The 26,442-nt window shown below is 41.8% G+C and overlaps 65 non-coding genes across 65 annotated transcripts; all 65 read left to right on the forward strand.

Annotated features, from left to right (window-relative positions):
- Positions 1–214: 214 nt before the first annotated feature.
- On the forward strand, positions 215–287 carry trnam-cau (transfer RNA methionine (anticodon CAU)). The gene has a single exon. It is a non-coding gene; the product is annotated as a tRNA-Met (tRNA).
- Positions 288–446: 159 nt separating this feature from the next.
- Positions 447–518, forward strand: trnaq-cug (transfer RNA glutamine (anticodon CUG)). The gene has a single exon. It is a non-coding gene; the product is annotated as a tRNA-Gln (tRNA).
- Positions 519–1,031: 513 nt separating this feature from the next.
- trnam-cau (transfer RNA methionine (anticodon CAU)) lies at positions 1,032–1,104 on the forward strand. The gene has a single exon. It is a non-coding gene; the product is annotated as a tRNA-Met (tRNA).
- Positions 1,105–1,263: 159 nt separating this feature from the next.
- On the forward strand, positions 1,264–1,335 carry trnaq-cug (transfer RNA glutamine (anticodon CUG)). Its single transcript has one exon. It is a non-coding gene; the product is annotated as a tRNA-Gln (tRNA).
- A 512-nt stretch (positions 1,336–1,847) lies between these two features.
- trnam-cau (transfer RNA methionine (anticodon CAU)) lies at positions 1,848–1,920 on the forward strand. Its single transcript has one exon. It is a non-coding gene; the product is annotated as a tRNA-Met (tRNA).
- A 159-nt stretch (positions 1,921–2,079) lies between these two features.
- trnaq-cug (transfer RNA glutamine (anticodon CUG)) lies at positions 2,080–2,151 on the forward strand. The gene has a single exon. It is a non-coding gene; the product is annotated as a tRNA-Gln (tRNA).
- A 507-nt stretch (positions 2,152–2,658) lies between these two features.
- On the forward strand, positions 2,659–2,731 carry trnam-cau (transfer RNA methionine (anticodon CAU)). Its single transcript has one exon. It is a non-coding gene; the product is annotated as a tRNA-Met (tRNA).
- Positions 2,732–2,890: 159 nt separating this feature from the next.
- trnaq-cug (transfer RNA glutamine (anticodon CUG)) lies at positions 2,891–2,962 on the forward strand. The gene has a single exon. It is a non-coding gene; the product is annotated as a tRNA-Gln (tRNA).
- A 513-nt stretch (positions 2,963–3,475) lies between these two features.
- trnam-cau (transfer RNA methionine (anticodon CAU)) lies at positions 3,476–3,548 on the forward strand. Its single transcript has one exon. It is a non-coding gene; the product is annotated as a tRNA-Met (tRNA).
- A 159-nt stretch (positions 3,549–3,707) lies between these two features.
- Positions 3,708–3,779, forward strand: trnaq-cug (transfer RNA glutamine (anticodon CUG)). The gene has a single exon. It is a non-coding gene; the product is annotated as a tRNA-Gln (tRNA).
- A 513-nt stretch (positions 3,780–4,292) lies between these two features.
- Positions 4,293–4,365, forward strand: trnam-cau (transfer RNA methionine (anticodon CAU)). Its single transcript has one exon. It is a non-coding gene; the product is annotated as a tRNA-Met (tRNA).
- A 159-nt stretch (positions 4,366–4,524) lies between these two features.
- Positions 4,525–4,596, forward strand: trnaq-cug (transfer RNA glutamine (anticodon CUG)). Its single transcript has one exon. It is a non-coding gene; the product is annotated as a tRNA-Gln (tRNA).
- A 507-nt stretch (positions 4,597–5,103) lies between these two features.
- trnam-cau (transfer RNA methionine (anticodon CAU)) lies at positions 5,104–5,176 on the forward strand. The gene has a single exon. It is a non-coding gene; the product is annotated as a tRNA-Met (tRNA).
- Positions 5,177–5,335: 159 nt separating this feature from the next.
- trnaq-cug (transfer RNA glutamine (anticodon CUG)) lies at positions 5,336–5,407 on the forward strand. Its single transcript has one exon. It is a non-coding gene; the product is annotated as a tRNA-Gln (tRNA).
- A 513-nt stretch (positions 5,408–5,920) lies between these two features.
- On the forward strand, positions 5,921–5,993 carry trnam-cau (transfer RNA methionine (anticodon CAU)). The gene has a single exon. It is a non-coding gene; the product is annotated as a tRNA-Met (tRNA).
- Positions 5,994–6,152: 159 nt separating this feature from the next.
- trnaq-cug (transfer RNA glutamine (anticodon CUG)) lies at positions 6,153–6,224 on the forward strand. Its single transcript has one exon. It is a non-coding gene; the product is annotated as a tRNA-Gln (tRNA).
- Positions 6,225–6,731: 507 nt separating this feature from the next.
- Positions 6,732–6,804, forward strand: trnam-cau (transfer RNA methionine (anticodon CAU)). The gene has a single exon. It is a non-coding gene; the product is annotated as a tRNA-Met (tRNA).
- Positions 6,805–6,963: 159 nt separating this feature from the next.
- On the forward strand, positions 6,964–7,035 carry trnaq-cug (transfer RNA glutamine (anticodon CUG)). Its single transcript has one exon. It is a non-coding gene; the product is annotated as a tRNA-Gln (tRNA).
- Positions 7,036–7,548: 513 nt separating this feature from the next.
- Positions 7,549–7,621, forward strand: trnam-cau (transfer RNA methionine (anticodon CAU)). The gene has a single exon. It is a non-coding gene; the product is annotated as a tRNA-Met (tRNA).
- A 159-nt stretch (positions 7,622–7,780) lies between these two features.
- On the forward strand, positions 7,781–7,852 carry trnaq-cug (transfer RNA glutamine (anticodon CUG)). The gene has a single exon. It is a non-coding gene; the product is annotated as a tRNA-Gln (tRNA).
- Positions 7,853–8,364: 512 nt separating this feature from the next.
- Positions 8,365–8,437, forward strand: trnam-cau (transfer RNA methionine (anticodon CAU)). The gene has a single exon. It is a non-coding gene; the product is annotated as a tRNA-Met (tRNA).
- A 159-nt stretch (positions 8,438–8,596) lies between these two features.
- Positions 8,597–8,668, forward strand: trnaq-cug (transfer RNA glutamine (anticodon CUG)). Its single transcript has one exon. It is a non-coding gene; the product is annotated as a tRNA-Gln (tRNA).
- Positions 8,669–9,175: 507 nt separating this feature from the next.
- Positions 9,176–9,248, forward strand: trnam-cau (transfer RNA methionine (anticodon CAU)). The gene has a single exon. It is a non-coding gene; the product is annotated as a tRNA-Met (tRNA).
- A 159-nt stretch (positions 9,249–9,407) lies between these two features.
- trnaq-cug (transfer RNA glutamine (anticodon CUG)) lies at positions 9,408–9,479 on the forward strand. Its single transcript has one exon. It is a non-coding gene; the product is annotated as a tRNA-Gln (tRNA).
- Positions 9,480–9,992: 513 nt separating this feature from the next.
- On the forward strand, positions 9,993–10,065 carry trnam-cau (transfer RNA methionine (anticodon CAU)). Its single transcript has one exon. It is a non-coding gene; the product is annotated as a tRNA-Met (tRNA).
- A 159-nt stretch (positions 10,066–10,224) lies between these two features.
- trnaq-cug (transfer RNA glutamine (anticodon CUG)) lies at positions 10,225–10,296 on the forward strand. Its single transcript has one exon. It is a non-coding gene; the product is annotated as a tRNA-Gln (tRNA).
- Positions 10,297–10,803: 507 nt separating this feature from the next.
- On the forward strand, positions 10,804–10,876 carry trnam-cau (transfer RNA methionine (anticodon CAU)). The gene has a single exon. It is a non-coding gene; the product is annotated as a tRNA-Met (tRNA).
- Positions 10,877–11,035: 159 nt separating this feature from the next.
- trnaq-cug (transfer RNA glutamine (anticodon CUG)) lies at positions 11,036–11,107 on the forward strand. The gene has a single exon. It is a non-coding gene; the product is annotated as a tRNA-Gln (tRNA).
- Positions 11,108–11,614: 507 nt separating this feature from the next.
- trnam-cau (transfer RNA methionine (anticodon CAU)) lies at positions 11,615–11,687 on the forward strand. Its single transcript has one exon. It is a non-coding gene; the product is annotated as a tRNA-Met (tRNA).
- Positions 11,688–11,846: 159 nt separating this feature from the next.
- On the forward strand, positions 11,847–11,918 carry trnaq-cug (transfer RNA glutamine (anticodon CUG)). Its single transcript has one exon. It is a non-coding gene; the product is annotated as a tRNA-Gln (tRNA).
- A 507-nt stretch (positions 11,919–12,425) lies between these two features.
- trnam-cau (transfer RNA methionine (anticodon CAU)) lies at positions 12,426–12,498 on the forward strand. Its single transcript has one exon. It is a non-coding gene; the product is annotated as a tRNA-Met (tRNA).
- Positions 12,499–12,657: 159 nt separating this feature from the next.
- trnaq-cug (transfer RNA glutamine (anticodon CUG)) lies at positions 12,658–12,729 on the forward strand. Its single transcript has one exon. It is a non-coding gene; the product is annotated as a tRNA-Gln (tRNA).
- Positions 12,730–13,236: 507 nt separating this feature from the next.
- On the forward strand, positions 13,237–13,309 carry trnam-cau (transfer RNA methionine (anticodon CAU)). The gene has a single exon. It is a non-coding gene; the product is annotated as a tRNA-Met (tRNA).
- A 159-nt stretch (positions 13,310–13,468) lies between these two features.
- trnaq-cug (transfer RNA glutamine (anticodon CUG)) lies at positions 13,469–13,540 on the forward strand. Its single transcript has one exon. It is a non-coding gene; the product is annotated as a tRNA-Gln (tRNA).
- A 513-nt stretch (positions 13,541–14,053) lies between these two features.
- trnam-cau (transfer RNA methionine (anticodon CAU)) lies at positions 14,054–14,126 on the forward strand. Its single transcript has one exon. It is a non-coding gene; the product is annotated as a tRNA-Met (tRNA).
- Positions 14,127–14,285: 159 nt separating this feature from the next.
- On the forward strand, positions 14,286–14,357 carry trnaq-cug (transfer RNA glutamine (anticodon CUG)). Its single transcript has one exon. It is a non-coding gene; the product is annotated as a tRNA-Gln (tRNA).
- A 507-nt stretch (positions 14,358–14,864) lies between these two features.
- On the forward strand, positions 14,865–14,937 carry trnam-cau (transfer RNA methionine (anticodon CAU)). Its single transcript has one exon. It is a non-coding gene; the product is annotated as a tRNA-Met (tRNA).
- Positions 14,938–15,096: 159 nt separating this feature from the next.
- On the forward strand, positions 15,097–15,168 carry trnaq-cug (transfer RNA glutamine (anticodon CUG)). The gene has a single exon. It is a non-coding gene; the product is annotated as a tRNA-Gln (tRNA).
- A 507-nt stretch (positions 15,169–15,675) lies between these two features.
- Positions 15,676–15,748, forward strand: trnam-cau (transfer RNA methionine (anticodon CAU)). The gene has a single exon. It is a non-coding gene; the product is annotated as a tRNA-Met (tRNA).
- A 159-nt stretch (positions 15,749–15,907) lies between these two features.
- Positions 15,908–15,979, forward strand: trnaq-cug (transfer RNA glutamine (anticodon CUG)). The gene has a single exon. It is a non-coding gene; the product is annotated as a tRNA-Gln (tRNA).
- Positions 15,980–16,486: 507 nt separating this feature from the next.
- On the forward strand, positions 16,487–16,559 carry trnam-cau (transfer RNA methionine (anticodon CAU)). Its single transcript has one exon. It is a non-coding gene; the product is annotated as a tRNA-Met (tRNA).
- Positions 16,560–16,718: 159 nt separating this feature from the next.
- On the forward strand, positions 16,719–16,790 carry trnaq-cug (transfer RNA glutamine (anticodon CUG)). Its single transcript has one exon. It is a non-coding gene; the product is annotated as a tRNA-Gln (tRNA).
- Positions 16,791–17,297: 507 nt separating this feature from the next.
- Positions 17,298–17,370, forward strand: trnam-cau (transfer RNA methionine (anticodon CAU)). Its single transcript has one exon. It is a non-coding gene; the product is annotated as a tRNA-Met (tRNA).
- A 159-nt stretch (positions 17,371–17,529) lies between these two features.
- On the forward strand, positions 17,530–17,601 carry trnaq-cug (transfer RNA glutamine (anticodon CUG)). The gene has a single exon. It is a non-coding gene; the product is annotated as a tRNA-Gln (tRNA).
- A 507-nt stretch (positions 17,602–18,108) lies between these two features.
- Positions 18,109–18,181, forward strand: trnam-cau (transfer RNA methionine (anticodon CAU)). The gene has a single exon. It is a non-coding gene; the product is annotated as a tRNA-Met (tRNA).
- A 159-nt stretch (positions 18,182–18,340) lies between these two features.
- Positions 18,341–18,412, forward strand: trnaq-cug (transfer RNA glutamine (anticodon CUG)). Its single transcript has one exon. It is a non-coding gene; the product is annotated as a tRNA-Gln (tRNA).
- A 507-nt stretch (positions 18,413–18,919) lies between these two features.
- Positions 18,920–18,992, forward strand: trnam-cau (transfer RNA methionine (anticodon CAU)). The gene has a single exon. It is a non-coding gene; the product is annotated as a tRNA-Met (tRNA).
- Positions 18,993–19,151: 159 nt separating this feature from the next.
- trnaq-cug (transfer RNA glutamine (anticodon CUG)) lies at positions 19,152–19,223 on the forward strand. The gene has a single exon. It is a non-coding gene; the product is annotated as a tRNA-Gln (tRNA).
- Positions 19,224–19,736: 513 nt separating this feature from the next.
- On the forward strand, positions 19,737–19,809 carry trnam-cau (transfer RNA methionine (anticodon CAU)). Its single transcript has one exon. It is a non-coding gene; the product is annotated as a tRNA-Met (tRNA).
- A 159-nt stretch (positions 19,810–19,968) lies between these two features.
- Positions 19,969–20,040, forward strand: trnaq-cug (transfer RNA glutamine (anticodon CUG)). Its single transcript has one exon. It is a non-coding gene; the product is annotated as a tRNA-Gln (tRNA).
- Positions 20,041–20,547: 507 nt separating this feature from the next.
- On the forward strand, positions 20,548–20,620 carry trnam-cau (transfer RNA methionine (anticodon CAU)). The gene has a single exon. It is a non-coding gene; the product is annotated as a tRNA-Met (tRNA).
- A 159-nt stretch (positions 20,621–20,779) lies between these two features.
- trnaq-cug (transfer RNA glutamine (anticodon CUG)) lies at positions 20,780–20,851 on the forward strand. The gene has a single exon. It is a non-coding gene; the product is annotated as a tRNA-Gln (tRNA).
- A 507-nt stretch (positions 20,852–21,358) lies between these two features.
- trnam-cau (transfer RNA methionine (anticodon CAU)) lies at positions 21,359–21,431 on the forward strand. Its single transcript has one exon. It is a non-coding gene; the product is annotated as a tRNA-Met (tRNA).
- A 159-nt stretch (positions 21,432–21,590) lies between these two features.
- trnaq-cug (transfer RNA glutamine (anticodon CUG)) lies at positions 21,591–21,662 on the forward strand. Its single transcript has one exon. It is a non-coding gene; the product is annotated as a tRNA-Gln (tRNA).
- A 507-nt stretch (positions 21,663–22,169) lies between these two features.
- Positions 22,170–22,242, forward strand: trnam-cau (transfer RNA methionine (anticodon CAU)). Its single transcript has one exon. It is a non-coding gene; the product is annotated as a tRNA-Met (tRNA).
- A 159-nt stretch (positions 22,243–22,401) lies between these two features.
- On the forward strand, positions 22,402–22,473 carry trnaq-cug (transfer RNA glutamine (anticodon CUG)). The gene has a single exon. It is a non-coding gene; the product is annotated as a tRNA-Gln (tRNA).
- A 507-nt stretch (positions 22,474–22,980) lies between these two features.
- On the forward strand, positions 22,981–23,053 carry trnam-cau (transfer RNA methionine (anticodon CAU)). The gene has a single exon. It is a non-coding gene; the product is annotated as a tRNA-Met (tRNA).
- Positions 23,054–23,212: 159 nt separating this feature from the next.
- trnaq-uug (transfer RNA glutamine (anticodon UUG)) lies at positions 23,213–23,284 on the forward strand. Its single transcript has one exon. It is a non-coding gene; the product is annotated as a tRNA-Gln (tRNA).
- Positions 23,285–23,791: 507 nt separating this feature from the next.
- Positions 23,792–23,864, forward strand: trnam-cau (transfer RNA methionine (anticodon CAU)). Its single transcript has one exon. It is a non-coding gene; the product is annotated as a tRNA-Met (tRNA).
- Positions 23,865–24,023: 159 nt separating this feature from the next.
- trnaq-uug (transfer RNA glutamine (anticodon UUG)) lies at positions 24,024–24,095 on the forward strand. The gene has a single exon. It is a non-coding gene; the product is annotated as a tRNA-Gln (tRNA).
- Positions 24,096–24,602: 507 nt separating this feature from the next.
- Positions 24,603–24,675, forward strand: trnam-cau (transfer RNA methionine (anticodon CAU)). Its single transcript has one exon. It is a non-coding gene; the product is annotated as a tRNA-Met (tRNA).
- A 159-nt stretch (positions 24,676–24,834) lies between these two features.
- Positions 24,835–24,906, forward strand: trnaq-cug (transfer RNA glutamine (anticodon CUG)). Its single transcript has one exon. It is a non-coding gene; the product is annotated as a tRNA-Gln (tRNA).
- Positions 24,907–25,419: 513 nt separating this feature from the next.
- Positions 25,420–25,492, forward strand: trnam-cau (transfer RNA methionine (anticodon CAU)). Its single transcript has one exon. It is a non-coding gene; the product is annotated as a tRNA-Met (tRNA).
- Positions 25,493–25,651: 159 nt separating this feature from the next.
- On the forward strand, positions 25,652–25,723 carry trnaq-cug (transfer RNA glutamine (anticodon CUG)). The gene has a single exon. It is a non-coding gene; the product is annotated as a tRNA-Gln (tRNA).
- Positions 25,724–26,230: 507 nt separating this feature from the next.
- On the forward strand, positions 26,231–26,303 carry trnam-cau (transfer RNA methionine (anticodon CAU)). The gene has a single exon. It is a non-coding gene; the product is annotated as a tRNA-Met (tRNA).
- The last annotated feature ends 139 nt before the right edge of the window (positions 26,304–26,442 follow it).

The raw sequence follows: 26,442 nt of genomic DNA on the forward strand, positions 1-26,442 counted from the left end.
ATCAATTGACACATAAAAACATTGAAGCCAGATATATTAGTCTCTGTAACACCAATAGGGCGTTCATCTGTAATGTTTGAGGTGTCAAGTCCAGGGAAAAGCCATTTGAGATATCTGTCTATGAATCTTATTACACCTTGCTGCTCTTGACTTTATTGTAATTGAAACAAATTGAGCTCATACACTTGAAATGTGTACATAAAGTCCTTTTCGGGCCTCGTTGGCGCAGTAGGCAGCGCGTCAGTCTCATAATCTGAAGGTCGTGAGTTCGACCCTCACACGGGGCAGTGATTTTAACGCTCTTTTCTCAATTTTGTTATGCCTGCACACACAAATGCTACGTAAGTTTCCTTCTGTCAGCAATGAAACAGTCCAATAGATTTGATGCTGGAGATCTGGCACCTCACGCAGACCAGGTGAGGTGGGCAGTTTATTTGTCTACCTGGGGTTCCATGGTGTAATGGTTAGCACTCTGGACTCTGAATCCAGTAATCCGAGTTCAAGTCTCGGTGGAACCTTAATCGTTTAGCAGTTTGTAGTGGTGCAATCTTGAGTCTTTGGTTAGAATTCTTACCTGCAGGGCCAATTTGCTGCGTTTAAGGTTGGAGACTTGCCATGGAGAAAACTCAGAGATTCTGGGAACCCTCGGGTGTTAATGTTAAATTGAGGTAACAGAATCTTTCAACTCGGCATGGCACAACTTCATTCAAAAGATTTAGTTGACCAAATACAGAAAAACGGCCAATCCAAAGACGTTTCATTATGAAACACATTTGAGATAAAAGAGAAAAGGCAATCGAAAACAAGAGAAAAGGTGATCAATTGACACATAAAAACATTGAAGCCAGATATATTAGTCCCTGTAACACCAATAGGGCGTTCATCTTTAATGTTTGAGGTGTCAAGTCCAGGGAAAAGCCATTTGAGATATCTGTCTATGAATCTTATTACACCTTGCTGATCTTGACTTTATTGTAATTGAAACAAATTGAGCTCATACACTTGAAATGTGTACATAAAGTCCTTTTCGGGCCTCGTTGGCGCAGTAGGCAGCGCGTCAGTCTCATAATCTGAAGGCCGTGAGTTCGACCCTCACACGGGGCAGTGATTTTAACGCTCTTTCCTCAATTTTGTTATGCCTGCACACACAAATGCTACGTAAGTTTCCTTCTGTCAGCAATGAAACAGTCCAATAGATTTGATGCTGGAGATCTGGCACCTCACGCAGACCAGGTGAGGTGGGCAGTTTATTTGTCTACCTGGGGTTCCATGGTGTAATGGTTAGCACTCTGGACTCTGAATCCAGTAATCCGAGTTCAAGTCTCGGTGGAACCTTAATTGTTTGGCTTTTTGTAGTGGTGCAATCTTGAGTCTTTGGTTAGAATTCTTACCTGCAGGGCCAATTTGCTGCGTTTAAGGTTGGAGACTTGCCATGGAGAAAACTCAGAGATTCTGGGAACCCTCGGTGTTAATGTTAAATTGAGGTAACAGAATCTTTCAACTCGGCATGGCACAACTTCATTCAAATGATTTAGTTGACCAAATACAGAAAAACGGCCAATCCAAAAACGTTTCATTATGAAACACATTTGAGATAAAAGAGAAAAGGCAATCGAAAACAAGACAAAAGGTGATCAATTGACACATAAAAACATTGAAGCCAGATTTATTAGTCCCTGTAACACCAATAGGGCGTTCATCTTTAATGTTTGAGGTGTCAAGTCCAGGGAAAAGCCATTTGAGATATCTGTCTATGAATCTTATTACACCTTGCTGATCTTGACTTTATTGTAATTGAAACAAATTGAGCTCATACACTTGAAATGTGTACATAAAGTCCTTTTCGGGCCTCGTTGGCGCAGTAGGCAGCGCGTCAGTCTCATAATCTGAAGGCCGTGAGTTCGACCCTCACACGGGGCAGTGATTTTAACGCTCTTTCCTCAATTTTGTTATGCCTGCACACACAAATGCTACGTAAGTTTCCTTCTGTCAGCAATGAAACAGTCCAATAGATTTGATGCTGGAGATCTGGCACCTCACGCAGACCAGGTGAGGTGGGCAGTTTATTTGTCTACCTGGGGTTCCATGGTGTAATGGTTAGCACTCTGGACTCTGAATCCAGTAATCCGAGTTCAAGTCTCGGTGGAACCTTAATTGTTTGGCTTTTTGTAGTGGTGCAATCTTGAGTCTTTGGTTAGAATTCTTACCTGCAGGGCCAATTTGCTGCGTTTAAGGTTGGAGACTTCCCATGGAGAAAACTCAAAGATTCTGGGAACCCTCGGGTGTTAAATTGAGGTAACAGAATCTTTCCACTCGGCATGGCACAACTTCATTCAAATGATTTAGTTGACCAAATACAGAAAAACGGCCAATCCAAAAACATTTCATAATGAAACACATTTGAGATAAAAGAGAAAAGGCAATCGAAAACAAGACAAAAGGTGATCAATTGACACATAAAAACATTGAAGCCAGATATATTAGTCTCTGTAACACCAATTGGGCGTTCATCTGTAATGTTTGAGGTGTCAAGTCCAGGGAAAAGCCATTTGAGATATCTGTCTATGAATCTTATTACACCTTGCTGCTCTTGACTTTATTGTAATTGAAACAAATTGAGCTCATACACTTGAAATGTGTACATAAAGTCCTTTTCGGGCCTCGTTGGCGCAGTAGGCAGCGCGTCAGTCTCATAATCTGAAGGTCGTGAGTTCGACCCTCACACGGGGCAGTGATTTTAACGCTCTTTTCTCAATTTTGTTATGCCTGCACACACAAATGCTACGTAAGTTTCCTTCTGTCAGCAATGAAACAGTCCAATAGATTTGATGCTGGAGATCTGGCACCTCACGCAGACCAGGTGAGGTGGGCAGTTTATTTGTCTACCTGGGGTTCCATGGTGTAATGGTTAGCACTCTGGACTCTGAATCCAGTAATCCGAGTTCAAGTCTCGGTGGAACCTTAATCGTTTAGCAGTTTGTAGTGGTGCAATCTTGAGTCTTTGGTTAGAATTCTTACCTGCAGGGCCAATTTGCTGCGTTTAAGGTTGGAGACTTGCAATGGAGAAAACTCAGAGATTCTGGGAACCCTCGGGTGTTAATGTTAAATTGAGGTAACAGAATCTTTCAACTCGGCATGGCACAACTTCATTCAAATGATTTAGTTGACCAAATACAGAAAAACGGCCAATCCAAAAACGTTTCATTATGAAACACATTTGAGATAAAAGAGAAAAGGCAATCGAAAACAAGAGAAAAGGTGATCAATTGACACATAAAAACATTGAAGCCAGATATATTAGTCCCTGTAACACCAATAGGGCGTTCATCTTTAATGTTTGAGGTGTCAAGTCCAGGGAAAAGCCATTTGAGATATCTGTCTATGAATCTTATTACACCTTGCTGATCTTGACTTTATTGTAATTGAAACAAATTGAGCTCATACACTTGAAATGTGTACATAAAGTCCTTTTCGGGCCTCGTTGGCGCAGTAGGCAGCGCGTCAGTCTCATAATCTGAAGGCCGTGAGTTCGACCCTCACACGGGGCAGTGATTTTAACGCTCTTTCCTCAATTTTGTTATGCCTGCACACACAAATGCTACGTAAGTTTCCTTCTGTCAGCAATGAAACAGTCCAATAGATTTGATGCTGGAGATCTGGCACCTCACGCAGACCAGGTGAGGTGGGCAGTTTATTTGTCTACCTGGGGTTCCATGGTGTAATGGTTAGCACTCTGGACTCTGAATCCAGTAATCCGAGTTCAAGTCTCGGTGGAACCTTAATTGTTTGGCTTTTTGTAGTGGTGCAATCTTGAGTCTTTGGTTAGAATTCTTACCTGCAGGGCCAATTTGCTGCGTTTAAGGTTGGAGACTTGCCATGGAGAAAACTCAGAGATTCTGGGAACCCTCGGGTGTTAATGTTAAATTGAGGTAACAGAATCTTTCAACTCGGCATGGCACAACTTCATTCAAAAGATTTAGTTGACCAAATACAGAAAAACGGCCAATCCAAAGACGTTTCATTATGAAACACATTTGAGATAAAAGAGAAAAGGCAATCGAAAACAAGACAAAAGGTGATCAATTGACACATAAAAACATTGAAGCCAGATATATTAGTCCCTGTAACACCAATAGGGCGTTCATCTTTAATGTTTGAGGTGTCAAGTCCAGGGAAAAGCCATTTGAGATATCTGTCTATGAATCTTATTACACCTTGCTGATCTTGACTTTATTGTAATTGAAACAAATTGAGCTCATACACTTGAAATGTGTACATAAAGTCCTTTTCGGGCCTCGTTGGCGCAGTAGGCAGCGCGTCAGTCTCATAATCTGAAGGCCGTGAGTTCGACCCTCACACGGGGCAGTGATTTTAACGCTCTTTCCTCAATTTTGTTATGCCTGCACACACAAATGCTACGTAAGTTTCCTTCTGTCAGCAATGAAACAGTCCAATAGATTTGATGCTGGAGATCTGGCACCTCACGCAGACCAGGTGAGGTGGGCAGTTTATTTGTCTACCTGGGGTTCCATGGTGTAATGGTTAGCACTCTGGACTCTGAATCCAGTAATCCGAGTTCAAGTCTCGGTGGAACCTTAATTGTTTGGCTTTTTGTAGTGGTGCAATCTTGAGTCTTTGGTTAGAATTCTTACCTGCAGGGCCAATTTGCTGCGTTTAAGGTTGGAGACTTCCCATGGAGAAAACTCAAAGATTCTGGGAACCCTCGGGTGTTAAATTGAGGTAACAGAATCTTTCCACTCGGCATGGCACAACTTCATTCAAATGATTTAGTTGACCAAATACAGAAAAACGGCCAATCCAAAAACATTTCATAATGAAACACATTTGAGATAAAAGAGAAAAGGCAATCGAAAACAAGACAAAAGGTGATCAATTGACACATAAAAACATTGAAGCCAGATATATTAGTCTCTGTAACACCAATAGGGCGTTCATCTGTAATGTTTGAGGTGTCAAGTCCAGGGAAAAGCCATTTGAGATATCTGTCTATGAATCTTATTACACCTTGCTGCTCTTGACTTTATTGTAATTGAAACAAATTGAGCTCATACACTTGAAATGTGTACATAAAGTCCTTTTCGGGCCTCGTTGGCGCAGTAGGCAGCGCGTCAGTCTCATAATCTGAAGGTCGTGAGTTCGACCCTCACACGGGGCAGTGATTTTAACGCTCTTTTCTCAATTTTGTTATGCCTGCACACACAAATGCTACGTAAGTTTCCTTCTGTCAGCAATGAAACAGTCCAATAGATTTGATGCTGGAGATCTGGCACCTCACGCAGACCAGGTGAGGTGGGCAGTTTATTTGTCTACCTGGGGTTCCATGGTGTAATGGTTAGCACTCTGGACTCTGAATCCAGTAATCCGAGTTCAAGTCTCGGTGGAACCTTAATCGTTTAGCAGTTTGTAGTGGTGCAATCTTGAGTCTTTGGTTAGAATTCTTACCTGCAGGGCCAATTTGCTGCGTTTAAGGTTGGAGACTTGCCATGGAGAAAACTCAGAGATTCTGGGAACCCTCGGGTGTTAATGTTAAATTGAGGTAACAGAATCTTTCAACTCGGCATGGCACAACTTCATTCAAAAGATTTAGTTGACCAAATACAGAAAAACGGCCAATCCAAAGACGTTTCATTATGAAACACATTTGAGATAAAAGAGAAAAGGCAATCGAAAACAAGACAAAAGGTGATCAATTGACACATAAAAACATTGAAGCCAGATATATTAGTCCCTGTAACACCAATAGGGCGTTCATCTTTAATGTTTGAGGTGTCAAGTCCAGGGAAAAGCCATTTGAGATATCTGTCTATGAATCTTATTACACCTTGCTGATCTTGACTTTATTGTAATTGAAACAAATTGAGCTCATACACTTGAAATGTGTACATAAAGTCCTTTTCGGGCCTCGTTGGCGCAGTAGGCAGCGCGTCAGTCTCATAATCTGAAGGCCGTGAGTTCGACCCTCACACGGGGCAGTGATTTTAACGCTCTTTCCTCAATTTTGTTATGCCTGCACACACAAATGCTACGTAAGTTTCCTTCTGTCAGCAATGAAACAGTCCAATAGATTTGATGCTGGAGATCTGGCACCTCACGCAGACCAGGTGAGGTGGGCAGTTTATTTGTCTACCTGGGGTTCCATGGTGTAATGGTTAGCACTCTGGACTCTGAATCCAGTAATCCGAGTTCAAGTCTCGGTGGAACCTTAATTGTTTGGCTTTTTGTAGTGGTGCAATCTTGAGTCTTTGGTTAGAATTCTTACCTGCAGGGCCAATTTGCTGCGTTTAAGGTTGGAGACTTCCCATGGAGAAAACTCAAAGATTCTGGGAACCCTCGGGTGTTAAATTGAGGTAACAGAATCTTTCCACTCGGCATGGCACAACTTCATTCAAATGATTTAGTTGACCAAATACAGAAAAACGGCCAATCCAAAAACATTTCATAATGAAACACATTTGAGATAAAAGAGAAAAGGCAATCGAAAACAAGACAAAAGGTGATCAATTGACACATAAAAACATTGAAGCCAGATATATTAGTCTCTGTAACACCAATTGGGCGTTCATCTGTAATGTTTGAGGTGTCAAGTCCAGGGAAAAGCCATTTGAGATATCTGTCTATGAATCTTATTACACCTTGCTGCTCTTGACTTTATTGTAATTGAAACAAATTGAGCTCATACACTTGAAATGTGTACATAAAGTCCTTTTCGGGCCTCGTTGGCGCAGTAGGCAGCGCGTCAGTCTCATAATCTGAAGGTCGTGAGTTCGACCCTCACACGGGGCAGTGATTTTAACGCTCTTTTCTCAATTTTGTTATGCCTGCACACACAAATGCTACGTAAGTTTCCTTCTGTCAGCAATGAAACAGTCCAATAGATTTGATGCTGGAGATCTGGCACCTCACGCAGACCAGGTGAGGTGGGCAGTTTATTTGTCTACCTGGGGTTCCATGGTGTAATGGTTAGCACTCTGGACTCTGAATCCAGTAATCCGAGTTCAAGTCTCGGTGGAACCTTAATCGTTTAGCAGTTTGTAGTGGTGCAATCTTGAGTCTTTGGTTAGAATTCTTACCTGCAGGGCCAATTTGCTGCGTTTAAGGTTGGAGACTTGCAATGGAGAAAACTCAGAGATTCTGGGAACCCTCGGGTGTTAATGTTAAATTGAGGTAACAGAATCTTTCAACTCGGCATGGCACAACTTCATTCAAATGATTTAGTTGACCAAATACAGAAAAACGGCCAATCCAAAAACGTTTCATTATGAAACACATTTGAGATAAAAGAGAAAAGGCAATCGAAAACAAGAGAAAAGGTGATCAATTGACACATAAAAACATTGAAGCCAGATATATTAGTCCCTGTAACACCAATAGGGCGTTCATCTTTAATGTTTGAGGTGTCAAGTCCAGGGAAAAGCCATTTGAGATATCTGTCTATGAATCTTATTACACCTTGCTGATCTTGACTTTATTGTAATTGAAACAAATTGAGCTCATACACTTGAAATGTGTACATAAAGTCCTTTTCGGGCCTCGTTGGCGCAGTAGGCAGCGCGTCAGTCTCATAATCTGAAGGCCGTGAGTTCGACCCTCACACGGGGCAGTGATTTTAACGCTCTTTCCTCAATTTTGTTATGCCTGCACACACAAATGCTACGTAAGTTTCCTTCTGTCAGCAATGAAACAGTCCAATAGATTTGATGCTGGAGATCTGGCACCTCACGCAGACCAGGTGAGGTGGGCAGTTTATTTGTCTACCTGGGGTTCCATGGTGTAATGGTTAGCACTCTGGACTCTGAATCCAGTAATCCGAGTTCAAGTCTCGGTGGAACCTTAATTGTTTGGCTTTTTGTAGTGGTGCAATCTTGAGTCTTTGGTTAGAATTCTTACCTGCAGGGCCAATTTGCTGCGTTTAAGGTTGGAGACTTGCCATGGAGAAAACTCAGAGATTCTGGGAACCCTCGGTGTTAATGTTAAATTGAGGTAACAGAATCTTTCAACTCGGCATGGCACAACTTCATTCAAATGATTTAGTTGACCAAATACAGAAAAACGGCCAATCCAAAAACGTTTCATTATGAAACACATTTGAGATAAAAGAGAAAAGGCAATCGAAAACAAGACAAAAGGTGATCAATTGACACATAAAAACATTGAAGCCAGATTTATTAGTCCCTGTAACACCAATAGGGCGTTCATCTTTAATGTTTGAGGTGTCAAGTCCAGGGAAAAGCCATTTGAGATATCTGTCTATGAATCTTATTACACCTTGCTGATCTTGACTTTATTGTAATTGAAACAAATTGAGCTCATACACTTGAAATGTGTACATAAAGTCCTTTTCGGGCCTCGTTGGCGCAGTAGGCAGCGCGTCAGTCTCATAATCTGAAGGCCGTGAGTTCGACCCTCACACGGGGCAGTGATTTTAACGCTCTTTCCTCAATTTTGTTATGCCTGCACACACAAATGCTACGTAAGTTTCCTTCTGTCAGCAATGAAACAGTCCAATAGATTTGATGCTGGAGATCTGGCACCTCACGCAGACCAGGTGAGGTGGGCAGTTTATTTGTCTACCTGGGGTTCCATGGTGTAATGGTTAGCACTCTGGACTCTGAATCCAGTAATCCGAGTTCAAGTCTCGGTGGAACCTTAATTGTTTGGCTTTTTGTAGTGGTGCAATCTTGAGTCTTTGGTTAGAATTCTTACCTGCAGGGCCAATTTGCTGCGTTTAAGGTTGGAGACTTCCCATGGAGAAAACTCAAAGATTCTGGGAACCCTCGGGTGTTAAATTGAGGTAACAGAATCTTTCCACTCGGCATGGCACAACTTCATTCAAATGATTTAGTTGACCAAATACAGAAAAACGGCCAATCCAAAAACATTTCATAATGAAACACATTTGAGATAAAAGAGAAAAGGCAATCGAAAACAAGACAAAAGGTGATCAATTGACACATAAAAACATTGAAGCCAGATATATTAGTCTCTGTAACACCAATTGGGCGTTCATCTGTAATGTTTGAGGTGTCAAGTCCAGGGAAAAGCCATTTGAGATATCTGTCTATGAATCTTATTACACCTTGCTGCTCTTGACTTTATTGTAATTGAAACAAATTGAGCTCATACACTTGAAATGTGTACATAAAGTCCTTTTCGGGCCTCGTTGGCGCAGTAGGCAGCGCGTCAGTCTCATAATCTGAAGGTCGTGAGTTCGACCCTCACACGGGGCAGTGATTTTAACGCTCTTTTCTCAATTTTGTTATGCCTGCACACACAAATGCTACGTAAGTTTCCTTCTGTCAGCAATGAAACAGTCCAATAGATTTGATGCTGGAGATCTGGCACCTCACGCAGACCAGGTGAGGTGGGCAGTTTATTTGTCTACCTGGGGTTCCATGGTGTAATGGTTAGCACTCTGGACTCTGAATCCAGTAATCCGAGTTCAAGTCTCGGTGGAACCTTAATCGTTTAGCAGTTTGTAGTGGTGCAATCTTGAGTCTTTGGTTAGAATTCTTACCTGCAGGGCCAATTTGCTGCGTTTAAGGTTGGAGACTTGCAATGGAGAAAACTCAGAGATTCTGGGAACCCTCGGGTGTTAATGTTAAATTGAGGTAACAGAATCTTTCAACTCGGCATGGCACAACTTCATTCAAATGATTTAGTTGACCAAATACAGAAAAACGGCCAATCCAAAAACGTTTCATTATGAAACACATTTGAGATAAAAGAGAAAAGGCAATCGAAAACAAGAGAAAAGGTGATCAATTGACACATAAAAACATTGAAGCCAGATATATTAGTCCCTGTAACACCAATAGGGCGTTCATCTTTAATGTTTGAGGTGTCAAGTCCAGGGAAAAGCCATTTGAGATATCTGTCTATGAATCTTATTACACCTTGCTGATCTTGACTTTATTGTAATTGAAACAAATTGAGCTCATACACTTGAAATGTGTACATAAAGTCCTTTTCGGGCCTCGTTGGCGCAGTAGGCAGCGCGTCAGTCTCATAATCTGAAGGCCGTGAGTTCGACCCTCACACGGGGCAGTGATTTTAACGCTCTTTCCTCAATTTTGTTATGCCTGCACACACAAATGCTACGTAAGTTTCCTTCTGTCAGCAATGAAACAGTCCAATAGATTTGATGCTGGAGATCTGGCACCTCACGCAGACCAGGTGAGGTGGGCAGTTTATTTGTCTACCTGGGGTTCCATGGTGTAATGGTTAGCACTCTGGACTCTGAATCCAGTAATCCGAGTTCAAGTCTCGGTGGAACCTTAATTGTTTGGCTTTTTGTAGTGGTGCAATCTTGAGTCTTTGGTTAGAATTCTTACCTGCAGGGCCAATTTGCTGCGTTTAAGGTTGGAGACTTCCCATGGAGAAAACTCAAAGATTCTGGGAACCCTCGGGTGTTAAATTGAGGTAACAGAATCTTTCCACTCGGCATGGCACAACTTCATTCAAATGATTTAGTTGACCAAATACAGAAAAACGGCCAATCCAAAAACATTTCATAATGAAACACATTTGAGATAAAAGAGAAAAGGCAATCGAAAACAAGACAAAAGGTGATCAATTGACACATAAAAACATTGAAGCCAGATATATTAGTCTCTGTAACACCAATAGGGCGTTCATCTGTAATGTTTGAGGTGTCAAGTCCAGGGAAAAGCCATTTGAGATATCTGTCTATGAATCTTATTACACCTTGCTGCTCTTGACTTTATTGTAATTGAAACAAATTGAGCTCATACACTTGAAATGTGTACATAAAGTCCTTTTCGGGCCTCGTTGGCGCAGTAGGCAGCGCGTCAGTCTCATAATCTGAAGGTCGTGAGTTCGACCCTCACACGGGGCAGTGATTTTAACGCTCTTTTCTCAATTTTGTTATGCCTGCACACACAAATGCTACGTAAGTTTCCTTCTGTCAGCAATGAAACAGTCCAATAGATTTGATGCTGGAGATCTGGCACCTCACGCAGACCAGGTGAGGTGGGCAGTTTATTTGTCTACCTGGGGTTCCATGGTGTAATGGTTAGCACTCTGGACTCTGAATCCAGTAATCCGAGTTCAAGTCTCGGTGGAACCTTAATCGTTTAGCAGTTTGTAGTGGTGCAATCTTGAGTCTTTGGTTAGAATTCTTACCTGCAGGGCCAATTTGCTGCGTTTAAGGTTGGAGACTTCCCATGGAGAAAACTCAAAGATTCTGGGAACCCTCGGGTGTTAAATTGAGGTAACAGAATCTTTCCACTCGGCATGGCACAACTTCATTCAAATGATTTAGTTGACCAAATACAGAAAAACGGTCATTCCAAAAACATTTCATAATGAAACACATTTGAGATAAAAGAGAAAAGGCAATCGAAAACAAGACAAAAGGTGATCAATTGACACATAAAAACATTGAAGCCAGATATATTAGTCCCTGTAACACCAATAGGGCGTTCATCTTTAATGTTTGAGGTGTCAAGTCCAGGGAAAAGCCATTTGAGATATCTGTCTATGAATCTTATTACACCTTGCTGATTTTGACTTTATTGTAATTGAAACAAATTGAGCTCATACACTTGAAATGTGTACATAAAGTCCTTTTCGGGCCTCGTTGGCGCAGTAGGCAGCGCGTCAGTCTCATAATCTGAAGGCCGTGAGTTCGACCCTCACACGGGGCAGTGATTTTAACGCTCTTTCCTCAATTTTGTTATGCCTGCACACACAAATGCTACGTAAGTTTCCTTCTGTCAGCAATGAAACAGTCCAATAGATTTGATGCTGGAGATCTGGCACCTCACGCAGACCAGGTGAGGTGGGCAGTTTATTTGTCTACCTGGGGTTCCATGGTGTAATGGTTAGCACTCTGGACTCTGAATCCAGTAATCCGAGTTCAAGTCTCGGTGGAACCTTAATTGTTTGGCTTTTTGTAGTGGTGCAATCTTGAGTCTTTGGTTAGAATTCTTACCTGCAGGGCCAATTTGCTGCGTTTAAGGTTGGAGACTTCCCATGGAGAAAACTCAAAGATTCTGGGAACCCTCGGGTGTTAAATTGAGGTAACAGAATCTTTCCACTCGGCATGGCACAACTTCATTCAAATGATTTAGTTGACCAAATACAGAAAAACGGCCAATCCAAAAACATTTCATAATGAAACACATTTGAGATAAAAGAGAAAAGGCAATCGAAAACAAGACAAAAGGTGATCAATTGACACATAAAAACATTGAAGCCAGATATATTAGTCCCTGTAACACCAATAGGGCGTTCATCTTTAATGTTTGAGGTGTCAAGTCCAGGGAAAAGCCATTTGAGATATCTGTCTATGAATCTTATTACACCTTGCTGATCTTGACTTTATTGTAATTGAAACAAATTGAGCTCATACACTTGAAATGTGTACATAAAGTCCTTTTCGGGCCTCGTTGGCGCAGTAGGCAGCGCGTCAGTCTCATAATCTGAAGGCCGTGAGTTCGACCCTCACACGGGGCAGTGATTTTAACGCTCTTTCCTCAATTTTGTTATGCCTGCACACACAAATGCTACGTAAGTTTCCTTCTGTCAGCAATGAAACAGTCCAATAGATTTGATGCTGGAGATCTGGCACCTCACGCAGACCAGGTGAGGTGGGCAGTTTATTTGTCTACCTGGGGTTCCATGGTGTAATGGTTAGCACTCTGGACTCTGAATCCAGTAATCCGAGTTCAAGTCTCGGTGGAACCTTAATCGTTTAGCTGTTTGTAGTGGTGCAATCTTGAGTCTTTGGTTAGAATTCTTACCTGCAGGGCCAATTTGCTGCGTTTAAGGTTGGGGACTTGCCATGGAGAAAACTCAGAGATTCTGGGAACCCTCGGGTGTTAAATTGAGGAAACAGAATCTTTCCACTCGGCATGGCACAACTTCATTCAAATGATTTAGTTGACCAAATACAGAAAAACGGTCATTCCAAAAACGTTTAATTATGAAACACATTTGAGATAAAAGAGAAAAGGCAATCGAAAACAAGACAAAAGGTGATCAATTGACACATAAAAACATTGAAGCCAGATATATTAGTCTCTGTAACACCAATAGGGCGTTCATCTGTAATGTTTGAGGTGTCAAGTCCAGGGAAAAGTCATTTGAGATATCTGTCTATGAATCTTATTACACCTTGCTGCTCTTGACTTTATTGTAATTGAAACAAATTGAGCTCATACACTTGAAATTTGTACATAAAGTCCTTTTCGGGCCTCGTTGGCGCAGTAGGCAGCGCGTCAGTCTCATAATCTGAAGGCCGTGAGTTCGACCCTCACACGGGGCAGTCATTTTAACGCTCTTTCCTCAATTTTGTTATGCCTGCACACACAAATGCTACGTAAGTTTCCTTCTGTCAGCAATGAAACAGTCCAATAGATCTGATGCTGGAGATCTGGCACCTCACGCAGACCAGGTGAGGTGGGCAGTTTATTTGTCTACCTGGGGTTCCATGGTGTAATGGTTAGCACTCTGGACTCTGAATCCAGTAATCCGAGTTCAAGTCTCGGTGGAACCTTAATCGTTTAGCAGTTTGTAGTGGTGCAATCTTGAGTCTTTGGTTAGAATTCTTACCTGCAGGGCCAATTTGCTGCGTTTAAGGTTGGAGACTTGCCATGGAGAAAACTCAGAGATTCTGGGAACCCTCGGGTGTTAATGTTAAATTGAGGTAACAGAATCTTTCCACTCGGCATGGCACAACTTCATTCAAATGATTTAGTTGACCAAATACAGAAAAACGGCCAATCCAAAAACGTTTCATTATGAAACACATTTGAGATAAAAGAGAAAAGGCAATCGAAAACAAGACAAAAGGTGATCAATTGACACATAAAAACATTGAAGCCAGATATATTAGTCCCTGTAACACCAATAGGGCGTTCATCTTTAATGTTTGAGGTGTCAAGTCCAGGGAAAAGCCATTTGAGATATCTGTCTATGAATCTTATTACACCTTGCTGATCTTGACTTTATTGTAATTGAAACAAATTGAGCTCATACACTTGAAATGTGTACATAAAGTCCTTTTCGGGCCTCGTTGGCGCAGTAGGCAGCGCGTCAGTCTCATAATCTGAAGGCCGTGAGTTCGACCCTCACACGGGGCAGTGATTTTAACGCTCTTTCCTCAATTTTGTTATGCCTGCACACACAAATGCTACGTAAGTTTCCTTCTGTCAGCAATGAAACAGTCCAATAGATTTGATGCTGGAGATCTGGCACCTCACGCAGACCAGGTGAGGTGGGCAGTTTATTTGTCTACCTGGGGTTCCATGGTGTAATGGTTAGCACTCTGGACTCTGAATCCAGTAATCCGAGTTCAAGTCTCGGTGGAACCTTAATCGTTTAGCTGTTTGTAGTGGTGCAATCTTGAGTCTTTGGTTAGAATTCTTACCTGCAGGGCCAATTTGCTGCGTTTAAGGTTGGGGACTTGCCATGGAGAAAACTCAGAGATTCTGGGAACCCTCGGGTGTTAAATTGAGGAAACAGAATCTTTCCACTCGGCATGGCACAACTTCATTCAAATGATTTAGTTGACCAAATACAGAAAAACGGTCATTCCAAAAACATTTCATAATGAAACACATTTGAGATAAAAGAGAAAAGGCAATCGAAAACAAGACAAAAGGTGATCAATTGACACATAAAAACATTGAAGCCAGATATATTAGTCCCTGTAACACCAATAGGGCGTTCATCTTTAATGTTTGAGGTGTCAAGTCCAGGGAAAAGCCATTTGAGATATCTGTCTATGAATCTTATTACACCTTGCTGATTTTGACTTTATTGTAATTGAAACAAATTGAGCTCATACACTTGAAATGTGTACATAAAGTCCTTTTCGGGCCTCGTTGGCGCAGTAGGCAGCGCGTCAGTCTCATAATCTGAAGGCCGTGAGTTCGACCCTCACACGGGGCAGTGATTTTAACGCTCTTTCCTCAATTTTGTTATGCCTGCACACACAAATGCTACGTAAGTTTCCTTCTGTCAGCAATGAAACAGTCCAATAGATTTGATGCTGGAGATCTGGCACCTCACGCAGACCAGGTGAGGTGGGCAGTTTATTTGTCTACCTGGGGTTCCATGGTGTAATGGTTAGCACTCTGGACTCTGAATCCAGTAATCCGAGTTCAAGTCTCGGTGGAACCTTAATTGTTTGGCTTTTTGTAGTGGTGCAATCTTGAGTCTTTGGTTAGAATTCTTACCTGCAGGGCCAATTTGCTGCGTTTAAGGTTGGAGACTTCCCATGGAGAAAACTCAAAGATTCTGGGAACCCTCGGGTGTTAAATTGAGGTAACAGAATCTTTCCACTCGGCATGGCACAACTTCATTCAAATGATTTAGTTGACCAAATACAGAAAAACGGCCAATCCAAAAACATTTCATAATGAAACACATTTGAGATAAAAGAGAAAAGGCAATCGAAAACAAGACAAAAGGTGATCAATTGACACATAAAAACATTGAAGCCAGATATATTAGTCTCTGTAACACCAATAGGGCGTTCATCTGTAATGTTTGAGGTGTCAAGTCCAGGGAAAAGCCATTTGAGATATCTGTCTATGAATCTTATTACACCTTGCTGCTCTTGACTTTATTGTAATTGAAACAAATTGAGCTCATACACTTGAAATGTGTACATAAAGTCCTTTTCGGGCCTCGTTGGCGCAGTAGGCAGCGCGTCAGTCTCATAATCTGAAGGTCGTGAGTTCGACCCTCACACGGGGCAGTGATTTTAACGCTCTTTTCTCAATTTTGTTATGCCTGCACACACAAATGCTACGTAAGTTTCCTTCTGTCAGCAATGAAACAGTCCAATAGATTTGATGCTGGAGATCTGGCACCTCACGCAGACCAGGTGAGGTGGGCAGTTTATTTGTCTACCTGGGGTTCCATGGTGTAATGGTTAGCACTCTGGACTCTGAATCCAGTAATCCGAGTTCAAGTCTCGGTGGAACCTTAATCGTTTAGCTGTTTGTAGTGGTGCAATCTTGAGTCTTTGGTTAGAATTCTTACCTGCAGGGCCAATTTGCTGCGTTTAAGGTTGGGGACTTGCCATGGAGAAAACTCAGAGATTCTGGGAACCCTCGGGTGTTAAATTGAGGAAACAGAATCTTTCCACTCGGCATGGCACAACTTCATTCAAATGATTTAGTTGACCAAATACAGAAAAACGGTCATTCCAAAAACATTTCATAATGAAACACATTTGAGATAAAAGAGAAAAGGCAATCGAAAACAAGACAAAAGGTGATCAATTGACACATAAAAACATTGAAGCCAGATATATTAGTCCCTGTAACACCAATAGGGCGTTCATCTTTAATGTTTGAGGTGTCAAGTCCAGGGAAAAGCCATTTGAGATATCTGTCTATGAATCTTATTACACCTTGCTGATTTTGACTTTATTGTAATTGAAACAAATTGAGCTCATACACTTGAAATGTGTACATAAAGTCCTTTTCGGGCCTCGTTGGCGCAGTAGGCAGCGCGTCAGTCTCATAATCTGAAGGCCGTGAGTTCGACCCTCACACGGGGCAGTGATTTTAACGCTCTTTCCTCAATTTTGTTATGCCTGCACACACAAATGCTACGTAAGTTTCCTTCTGTCAGCAATGAAACAGTCCAATAGATTTGATGCTGGAGATCTGGCACCTCACGCAGACCAGGTGAGGTGGGCAGTTTATTTGTCTACCTGGGGTTCCATGGTGTAATGGTTAGCACTCTGGACTCTGAATCCAGTAATCCGAGTTCAAGTCTCGGTGGAACCTTAATTGTTTGGCTTTTTGTAGTGGTGCAATCTTGAGTCTTTGGTTAGAATTCTTACCTGCAGGGCCAATTTGCTGCGTTTAAGGTTGGAGACTTCCCATGGAGAAAACTCAAAGATTCTGGGAACCCTCGGGTGTTAAATTGAGGTAACAGAATCTTTCCACTCGGCATGGCACAACTTCATTCAAATGATTTAGTTGACCAAATACAGAAAAACGGCCAATCCAAAAACATTTCATAATGAAACACATTTGAGATAAAAGAGAAAAGGCAATCGAAAACAAGACAAAAGGTGATCAATTGACACATAAAAACATTGAAGCCAGATATATTAGTCTCTGTAACACCAATAGGGCGTTCATCTGTAATGTTTGAGGTGTCAAGTCCAGGGAAAAGCCATTTGAGATATCTGTCTATGAATCTTATTACACCTTGCTGCTCTTGACTTTATTGTAATTGAAACAAATTGAGCTCATACACTTGAAATGTGTACATAAAGTCCTTTTCGGGCCTCGTTGGCGCAGTAGGCAGCGCGTCAGTCTCATAATCTGAAGGTCGTGAGTTCGACCCTCACACGGGGCAGTGATTTTAACGCTCTTTTCTCAATTTTGTTATGCCTGCACACACAAATGCTACGTAAGTTTCCTTCTGTCAGCAATGAAACAGTCCAATAGATTTGATGCTGGAGATCTGGCACCTCACGCAGACCAGGTGAGGTGGGCAGTTTATTTGTCTACCTGGGGTTCCATGGTGTAATGGTTAGCACTCTGGACTCTGAATCCAGTAATCCGAGTTCAAGTCTCGGTGGAACCTTAATCGTTTAGCAGTTTGTAGTGGTGCAATCTTGAGTCTTTGGTTAGAATTCTTACCTGCAGGGCCAATTTGCTGCGTTTAAGGTTGGAGACTTCCCATGGAGAAAACTCAAAGATTCTGGGAACCCTCGGGTGTTAAATTGAGGTAACAGAATCTTTCCACTCGGCATGGCACAACTTCATTCAAATGATTTAGTTGACCAAATACAGAAAAACGGTCATTCGAAAAACATTTCATAATGAAACACATTTGAGATAAAAGAGAAAAGGCAATCGAAAACAAGACAAAAGGTGATCAATTGACACATAAAAACATTGAAGCCAGATATATTAGTCCCTGTAACACCAATAGGGCGTTCATCTTTAATGTTTGAGGTGTCAAGTCCAGGGAAAAGCCATTTGAGATATCTGTCTATGAATCTTATTACACCTTGCTGATTTTGACTTTATTGTAATTGAAACAAATTGAGCTCATACACTTGAAATGTGTACATAAAGTCCTTTTCGGGCCTCGTTGGCGCAGTAGGCAGCGCGTCAGTCTCATAATCTGAAGGCCGTGAGTTCGACCCTCACACGGGGCAGTGATTTTAACGCTCTTTCCTCAATTTTGTTATGCCTGCACACACAAATGCTACGTAAGTTTCCTTCTGTCAGCAATGAAACAGTCCAATAGATTTGATGCTGGAGATCTGGCACCTCACGCAGACCAGGTGAGGTGGGCAGTTTATTTGTCTACCTGGGGTTCCATGGTGTAATGGTTAGCACTCTGGACTCTGAATCCAGTAATCCGAGTTCAAGTCTCGGTGGAACCTTAATTGTTTGGCTTTTTGTAGTGGTGCAATCTTGAGTCTTTGGTTAGAATTCTTACCTGCAGGGCCAATTTGCTGCGTTTAAGGTTGGAGACTTCCCATGGAGAAAACTCAAAGATTCTGGGAACCCTCGGGTGTTAAATTGAGGTAACAGAATCTTTCCACTCGGCATGGCACAACTTCATTCAAATGATTTAGTTGACCAAATACAGAAAAACGGCCAATCCAAAAACATTTCATAATGAAACACATTTGAGATAAAAGAGAAAAGGCAATCGAAAACAAGACAAAAGGTGATCAATTGACACATAAAAACATTGAAGCCAGATATATTAGTCCCTGTAACACCAATAGGGCGTTCATCTTTAATGTTTGAGGTGTCAAGTCCAGGGAAAAGCCATTTGAGATATCTGTCTATGAATCTTATTACACCTTGCTGATCTTGACTTTATTGTAATTGAAACAAATTGAGCTCATACACTTGAAATGTGTACATAAAGTCCTTTTCGGGCCTCGTTGGCGCAGTAGGCAGCGCGTCAGTCTCATAATCTGAAGGCCGTGAGTTCGACCCTCACACGGGGCAGTGATTTTAACGCTCTTTCCTCAATTTTGTTATGCCTGCACACACAAATGCTACGTAAGTTTCCTTCTGTCAGCAATGAAACAGTCCAATAGATTTGATGCTGGAGATCTGGCACCTCACGCAGACCAGGTGAGGTGGGCAGTTTATTTGTCTACCTGGGGTTCCATGGTGTAATGGTTAGCACTCTGGACTCTGAATCCAGTAATCCGAGTTCAAGTCTCGGTGGAACCTTAATCGTTTAGCAGTTTGTAGTGGTGCAATCTTGAGTCTTTGGTTAGAATTCTTACCTGCAGGGCCAATTTGCTGCGTTTAAGGTTGGAGACTTGCCATGGAGAAAACTCAGAGATTCTGGGAACCCTCGGGTGTTAATGTTAAATTGAGGTAACAGAATCTTTCCACTCGGCATGGCACAACTTCATTCAAATGATTTAGTTGACCAAATACAGAAAAACGGCCAATCCAAAAACGTTTCATTATGAAACACATTTGAGATAAAAGAGAAAAGGCAATCGAAAACAAGACAAAAGGTGATCAATTGACACATAAAAACATTGAAGCCAGATATATTAGTCCCTGTAACACCAATAGGGCGTTCATCTTTAATGTTTGAGGTGTCAAGTCCAGGGAAAAGCCATTTGAGATATCTGTCTATGAATCTTATTACCCCTTGCTGCTCTTGACTTTATTGTAATTGAAACAAATTGAGCTCATACACTTGAAATGTGTACATAAAGTCCTTTTCGGGCCTCGTTGGCGCAGTAGGCAGCGCGTCAATCTCATAATCTGAAGGCCGTGAGTTCGACCCTCACACGGGGCAGTGATTTTAACGCTCTTTCCTCAATTTTGTTATGCCTGCACACACAAATGCTACGTAAGTTTCCTTCTGTCAGCAATGAAACAGTCCAATAGATTTGATGCTGGAGATCTGGCACCTCACGCAGACCAGGTGAGGTGGGCAGTTTATTTGTCTACCTGGGGTTCCATGGTGTAATGGTTAGCACTCTGGACTCTGAATCCAGTAATCCGAGTTCAAGTCTCGGTGGAACCTTAATCGTTTAGCTGTTTGTAGTGGTGCAATCTTGAGTCTTTGGTTAGAATTCTTACCTGCAGGGCCAATTTGCTGCGTTTAAGGTTGGGGACTTGCCATGGAGAAAACTCAGAGATTCTGGGAACCCTCGGGTGTTAAATTGAGGAAACAGAATCTTTCCACTCGGCATGGCACAACTTCATTCAAATGATTTAGTTGACCAAATACAGAAAAACGGTCATTCCAAAAACATTTCATAATGAAACACATTTGAGATAAAAGAGAAAAGGCAATCGAAAACAAGACAAAAGGTGATCAATTGACACATAAAAACATTGAAGCCAGATATATTAGTCCCTGTAACACCAATAGGGCGTTCATCTTTAATGTTTGAGGTGTCAAGTCCAGGGAAAAGCCATTTGAGATATCTGTCTATGAATCTTATTACACCTTGCTGATTTTGACTTTATTGTAATTGAAACAAATTGAGCTCATACACTTGAAATGTGTACATAAAGTCCTTTTCGGGCCTCGTTGGCGCAGTAGGCAGCGCGTCAGTCTCATAATCTGAAGGCCGTGAGTTCGACCCTCACACGGGGCAGTGATTTTAACGCTCTTTCCTCAATTTTGTTATGCCTGCACACACAAATGCTACGTAAGTTTCCTTCTGTCAGCAATGAAACAGTCCAATAGATTTGATGCTGGAGATCTGGCACCTCACGCAGACCAGGTGAGGTGGGCAGTTTATTTGTCTACCTGGGGTTCCATGGTGTAATGGTTAGCACTCTGGACTCTGAATCCAGTAATCCGAGTTCCAGTCTCGGTGGAACCTTAATTGTTTGGCTTTTTGTAGTGGTGCAATCTTGAGTCTTTGGTTAGAATTCTTACCTGCAGGGCCAATTTGCTGCGTTTAAGGTTGGAGACTTCCCATGGAGAAAACTCAAAGATTCTGGGAACCCTCGGGTGTTAAATTGAGGTAACAGAATCTCTCCACTCGGCATGGCACAACTTCATTCAAATGATTTAGTTGACCAAATACAGAAAAACGGCCAATCCAAAAACATTTCATAATGAAACACATTTGAGATAAAAGAGAAAAGGCAATCGAAAACAAGACAAAAGGTGATCAATTGACACATAAAAACATTGAAGCCAGATATATTAGTCCCTGTAACACCAATAGGGCGTTCATCTTTAATGTTTGAGGTGTCAAGTCCAGGGAAAAGCCATTTGAGATATCTGTCTATGAATCTTATTACACCTTGCTGATCTTGACTTTATTGTAATTGAAACAAATTGAGCTCATACACTTGAAATGTGTACATAAAGTCCTTTTCGGGCCTCGTTGGCGCAGTAGGCAGCGCGTCAGTCTCATAATCTGAAGGCCGTGAGTTCGACCCTCACAGGGGGCAGTGATTTTAACGCTCTTTCCTCAATTTTGTTATGCCTGCACACACAAATGCTACGTAAGTTTCCTTCTGTCAGCAATGAAACAGTCCAATAGATTTGATGCTGGAGATCTGGCACCTCACGCAGACCAGGTGAGGTGGGCAGTTTATTTGTCTACCTGGGGTTCCATGGTGTAATGGTTAGCACTCTGGACTCTGAATCCAGTAATCCGAGTTCAAGTCTCGGTGGAACCTTAATCGTTTAGCTGTTTGTAGTGGTGCAATCTTGAGTCTTTGGTTAGAATTCTTACCTGCAGGGCCAATTTGCTGCGTTTAAGGTTGGGGACTTGCCATGGAGAAAACTCAGAGATTCTGGGAACCCTCGGGTGTTAAATTGAGGTAACAGAATCTTTCCACTCGGCATGGCACAACTTCATTCAAATGATTTAGTTGACCAAATACAGAAAAACGGCCAATCCAAAAACGTTTCATTATGAAACACATTTGAGATAAAAGAGAAAAGGCAATCGAAAACAAGACAAAAGGTGATCAATTGACACATAAAAACATTGAAGCCAGATATATTAGTCCCTGTAACACCAATAGGGCGTTCATCTTTAATGTTTGAGGTGTCAAGTCCAGGGAAAAGCCATTTGAGATATCTGTCTATGAATCTTATTACACCTTGCTGATCTTGACTTTATTGTAATTGAAACAAATTGAGCTCATACACTTGAAATGTGTACATAAAGTCCTTTTCGGGCCTCGTTGGCGCAGTAGGCAGCGCGTCAGTCTCATAATCTGAAGGCCGTGAGTTTGACCCTCACACGGGGCAGTGATTTTAATGCTCTTTCCTCAATTTTGTTATGCCTGCACACACAAATGCTACGTAAGTTTCCTTCTGTCAGCAATGAAACAGTCCAATAGATTTGATGCTGGAGATCTGGCACCTCACGCAGACCAGGTGAGGTGGGCAGTTTATTTGTCTACCTGGGGTTCCATGGTGTAATGGTTAGCACTCTGGACTCTGAATCCAGTAATCCGAGTTCAAGTCTCGGTGGAACCTTAATTGTTTGGCTTTTTGTAGTGGTGCAATCTTGAGTCTTTGGTTAGAATTCTTACCTGCAGGGCCAATTTGCTGCGTTTAAGGTTGGAGACTTCCCATGGAGAAAACTCAAAGATTCTGGGAACCCTCGGGTGTTAAATTGAGGTAACAGAATCTTTCCACTCGGCATGGCACAACTTCATTCAAATGATTTAGTTGACCAAATACAGAAAAACGGCCAATCCAAAAACATTTCATAATGAGACACATTTGAGATAAAAGAGAAAAGGCAATCGAAAACAAGACAAAAGGTGATCAATTGACACATAAAAACATTGAAGCCAGATATATTAGTCCCTGTAACACCAATAGGGCGTTCATCTTTAATGTTTGAGGTGTCAAGTCCAGGGAAAAGCCATTTGAGATATCTGTCTATGAATCTTATTACACCTTGCTGATCTTGACTTTATTGTAATTGAAACAAATTGAGCTCATACACTTGAAATGTGTACATAAAGTCCTTTTCGGGCCTCGTTGGCGCAGTAGGCAGCGCGTCAGTCTCATAATCTGAAGGCCGTGAGTTCGACCCTCACACGGGGCAGTGATTTTAACGCTCTTTCCTCAATTTTGTTATGCCTGCACACACAAATGCTAGGTAAGTTTCCTTCTGTCAGCAATGAAACAGTCCAATAGATTTGATGCTGGAGATCTGGCACCTCACGCAGACCAGGTGAGGTGGGCAGTTTATTTGTCTACCTGGGGTTCCATGGTGTAATGGTTAGCACTCTGGATTTTGAATCCAGTGATCCGAGTTCAAGTCTCGGTGGAACCTTAATTGTTTGGCTTTTTGTAGTGGTGCAATCTTGAGTCTTTGGTTAGAATTCTTACCTGCAGGGCCAATTTGCTGCGTTTAAGGTTGGAGACTTCCCATGGAGAAAACTCAAAGATTCTGGGAACCCTCGGGTGTTAAATTGAGGTAACAGAATCTTTCCACTCGGCATGGCACAACTTCATTCAAATGATTTAGTTGACCAAATACAGAAAAACGGCCAATCCAAAAACATTTCATAATGAGACACATTTGAGATAAAAGAGAAAAGGCAATCGAAAACAAGACAAAAGGTGATCAATTGACACATAAAAACATTGAAGCCAGATATATTAGTCCCTGTAACACCAATAGGGCGTTCATCTTTAATGTTTGAGGTGTCAAGTCCAGGGAAAAGCCATTTGAGATATCTGTCTATGAATCTTATTACACCTTGCTGATCTTGACTTTATTGTAATTGAAACAAATTGAGCTCATACACTTGAAATGTGTACATAAAGTCCTTTTCGGGCCTCGTTGGCGCAGTAGGCAGCGCGTCAGTCTCATAATCTGAAGGCCGTGAGTTCGACCCTCACACGGGGCAGTGATTTTAACGCTCTTTCCTCAATTTTGTTATGCCTGCACACACAAATGCTAGGTAAGTTTCCTTCTGTCAGCAATGAAACAGTCCAATAGATTTGATGCTGGAGATCTGGCACCTCACGCAGACCAGGTGAGGTGGGCAGTTTATTTGTCTACCTGGGGTTCCATGGTGTAATGGTTAGCACTCTGGATTTTGAATCCAGTGATCCGAGTTCAAGTCTCGGTGGAACCTTAATTGTTTGGCTTTTTGTAGTGGTGCAATCTTGAGTCTTTGGTTAGAATTCTTACCTGCAGGGCCAATTTGCTGCGTTTAAGGTTGGAGACTTCCCATGGAGAAAACTCAAAGATTCTGGGAACCCTCGGGTGTTAAATTGAGGTAACAGAATCTTTCCACTCGGCATGGCACAACTTCATTCAAATGATTTAGTTGACCAAATACAGAAAAACGGCCAATCCAAAAACATTTCATAATGAAACACATTTGAGATAAAAGAGAAAAGGCAATCGAAAACAAGACAAAAGGTGATCAATTGACACATAAAAACATTGAAGCCAGATATATTAGTCCCTGTAACACCAATAGGGCGTTCATCTTTAATGTTTGAGGTGTCAAGTCCAGGGAAAAGCCATTTGAGATATCTGTCTATGAATCTTATTACACCTTGCTGATCTTGACTTTATTGTAATTGAAACAAATTGAGCTCATACACTTGAAATGTGTACATAAAGTCCTTTTCGGGCCTCGTTGGCGCAGTAGGCAGCGCGTCAGTCTCATAATCTGAAGGCCGTGAGTTCGACCCTCACACGGGGCAGTGATTTTAACGCTCTTTCCTCAATTTTGTTATGCCTGCACACACAAATGCTACGTAAGTTTCCTTCTGTCAGCAATGAAACAGTCCAATAGATTTGATGCTGGAGATCTGGCACCTCACGCAGACCAGGTGAGGTGGGCAGTTTATTTGTCTACCTGGGGTTCCATGGTGTAATGGTTAGCACTCTGGACTCTGAATCCAGTAATCCGAGTTCAAGTCTCGGTGGAACCTTAATCGTTTAGCTGTTTGTAGTGGTGCAATCTTGAGTCTTTGGTTAGAATTCTTACCTGCAGGGCCAATTTGCTGCGTTTAAGGTTGGGGACTTGCCATGGAGAAAACTCAGAGATTCTGGGAACCCTCGGGTGTTAATGTTAAATTGAGGTAACAGAATCTTTCAACTCGGCATGGCACAACTTCATTCAAATGATTTAGTTGACCAAATACAGAAAAACGGCCAATCCAAAAACGTTTCATTATGAAACACATTTGAGATAAAAGAGAAAAGGCAATCGAAAACAAGACAAAAGGTGATCAATTGACACATAAAAACATTGAAGCCAGATATATTAGTCCCTGTAACACCAATAGGGCGTTCATCTTTAATGTTTGAGGTGTCAAGTCCAGGGAAAAGCCATTTGAGATATCTGTCTATGAATCTTATTACACCTTGCTGATCTTGACTTTATTGTAATTGAAACAAATTGAGCTCATACACTTGAAATGTGTACATAAAGTCCTTTTCGGGCCTCGTTGGCGCAGTAGGCAGCGCGTCAGTCTCATAATCTGAAGGCCGTGAGTTCGACCCTCACACGGGGCAGTGATTTTAACGCTCTTTCCTCAATTTTGTTATGCCTGCACACACAAATGCTACGTAAGTTTCCTTCTGTCAGCAATGAAACAGTCCAATAGATTTGATGCTGGAGATCTGGCACCTCACGCAGACCAGGTGAGGTGGGCAGTTTATTTGTCTACCTGGGGTTCCATGGTGTAATGGTTAGCACTCTGGACTCTGAATCCAGTGATCCGAGTTCAAGTCTCGGTGGAACCTTAATTGTTTGGCTTTTTGTAGTGGTGCAATCTTGAGTCTTTGGTTAGAATTCTTACCTGCAGGGCCAATTTGCTGCGTTTAAGGTTGGAGACTTCCCATGGAGAAAACTCAAAGATTCTGGGAACCCTCGGGTGTTAAATTGAGGTAACAGAATCTTTCCACTCGGCATGGCACAACTTCATTCAAATGATTTAGTTGACCAAATACAGAAAAACGGCCAATCCAAAAACATTTCATAATGAAACACATTTGAGATAAAAGAGAAAAGGCAATCGAAAACAAGACAAAAGGTGATCAATTGACACATAAAAACATTGAAGCCAGATATATTAGTCCCTGTAACACCAATAGGGCGTTCATCTTTAATGTTTGAGGTGTCAAGTCCAGGGAAAAGCCATTTGAGATATCTGTCTATGAATCTTATTACACCTTGCTGATCTTGACTTTATTGTAATTGAAACAAATTGAGCTCATACACTTGAAATGTGTACATAAAGTCCTTTTCGGGCCTCGTTGGCGCAGTAGGCAGCGCGTCAGTCTCATAATCTGAAGGCCGTGAGTTCGACCCTCACACGGGGCAGTGATTTTAACGCTCTTTCCTCAATTTTGTTATGCCTGCACACACAAATGCTACGTAAGTTTCCTTCTGTCAGCAATGAAACAGTCCAATAGATTTGATGCTGGAGATCTGGCACCTCACGCAGACCAGGTGAGGTGGG

Source organism: Pungitius pungitius, chromosome 6 (genome assembly GCF_949316345.1).
Source record: "Pungitius pungitius chromosome 6, fPunPun2.1, whole genome shotgun sequence".
Classification (NCBI taxonomy): Eukaryota; Metazoa; Chordata; class Actinopteri; order Perciformes; family Gasterosteidae; genus Pungitius; species Pungitius pungitius.